Here is a 1,783-nt window from a genome sequence, read left to right as displayed (position 1 = left end):
CTGCCAAAGCTCTAGCTTTTAATGTTACTTGCTTATTTTGTGGTTTAGATTTGCTTTTATTTTTATTTCATTTATTTTTACAAAAGTTTATTCTTAAATGTGCAGCAGTCTCCAAGATGACACTTCATTCTAACTATAGGTGGCAAAGGATGTTACAGCAGGAAATTCAGATGTTTAAATAGGGTTGGAATCCAGGGTCGCCATGGCCTCAGGCACAAGAAACAGCTTGCTTTTTACCAGATTTCTTAATTCCACCCGAGACCAGGGGGCCCTTCCCTGCAGCCTCTGCTTTTAGCTCCTTGAGTTTCTTCTGCTCCTTTTTCTCCTTATGCTCGAAAATGTTATCTCCTTGTCCATCTCCTCAGCCTGCTTCTTGGGCTGTTTTGGGGGCTTCTTCCCAGTTTCGTGGCCAGACATGATGCCTGCATCCCTGTCCCAACAGGTTTACCCTTATGTTAAGTTAAGTTTACCCTTATGTTGGTATGGAAAATGATGTATAAGGATGGAATTCTATCTCAATTTGTCTCCATCTGCACAAACATAGATGGCAGCATAATCTTGACATCCAACTCCCCAACTATTAAAGTTTCCCTGATTTTTATTAGTTCTGTGCTTCCCACATCCAAGCTGCTTCTGCTCCCTTCGTTCTCCTCCTGCTTGCCTTTCTTCCTTCCTTTGCCACAGTAGCACAAGACAGCTGATCCGCAGGATTCTGGCAGATGCCCTAGCGCCGACTCCAGGGCAATGATGTGAATGTAAACCAGCATCTGTAGGAGCTCGTTGCAAACTGTAGGAAATTGAGAGGTAGCCTTATATAAAATTTATCATCTATTTTCCTAAGACTGAGGAGCAGGGAGTGTGATCTAGTGGATGGAGAACTAATTGGGAGTCAAGAGACCCAGATTCCATTCTGAGTTCCATTATAGTTGTGGTTTCTGAATCTGAGCAATTAGAGGCAACCTCTATTTCAACTGTCCTCCCTATAAATTGTATATACTACTTATCACTACAACTCTCTGCAGAATTTGAAAGATCTAAGTGAGTTATTATCTGTAGAGTGGCTTGTGCTCCTGAGGAAAACAAAGTACATACTTCAAGATAGAAATCCTTTAATTTAAACAAAATAAACAACTCTAATACTATCACATCTTTGTTCCACCAAAATAGAAAAAAAAAAACAGGTGAATTTTAGAAGCTTTGGTTTGTTGTGCTTTTTTTTTTTTTTTTTAAGGAAAAAGATAATAAAATGCACAAATGGGATGATAAAGTTTATTTTCTACTCTAATTAAATACCAGGATGGTAGCAAGGATCAGTGGTCCTTCGAGCACTGAGGCCAGTGGCATTCCTATTAAACCTTAAAGCCTTAAAGATCTGTGATGGCACCACTGATAACAGACACACTACTTCTGTGCTGGGAGAGTTTTGAGATGATTCCTCTAGAACACTCCAAAGAACACCCCAAATATCCCAATAACCTACATGATATTTTGTTGACATCTGTTGTGCACAATAAATTGTTAAAAACTGTATGTATCTCACTGCCTGCTCAAGGGCTTTTGTGCTTTCTCCCTCTGATGATCAGCTGAGGTCAAGGAAGTTCAGGCATCACAATCGCTTGGTATAACAAATACCAAAGTAAGTTGTTATAACCTGGTACCTGGAAAATAAAGCCACAGTAAGAAGTTTCTCTGAAGAGACAAGTAGGAGACATTTTCCTAATAGTGATTAACACAAGACAAGTCACAGGGGAAGAATAATGAAGAGTGTGTCGTAGGAGTAAAG

At 39.7% G+C, this 1,783-nt stretch overlaps 1 pseudogene; it reads right to left on the bottom strand.

Moving 5' to 3' along the window:
- Nucleotides 1-208: 208 nt before the first annotated feature.
- Nucleotides 209-417, bottom strand: LOC117079622 (annotated as a pseudogene).
- Nucleotides 418-1,783: the final 1,366 nt, after the last annotated feature.

Source organism: Trachypithecus francoisi, unplaced genomic scaffold (genome assembly GCF_009764315.1).
Source record: "Trachypithecus francoisi isolate TF-2019V2 unplaced genomic scaffold, Tfra_2.0 Lachesis_group7, whole genome shotgun sequence".
Lineage (NCBI taxonomy): Eukaryota > Metazoa > Chordata > Mammalia > Primates > Cercopithecidae > Trachypithecus > Trachypithecus francoisi.
This window is presented reverse-complemented; position numbering and strand designations above follow the sequence as displayed.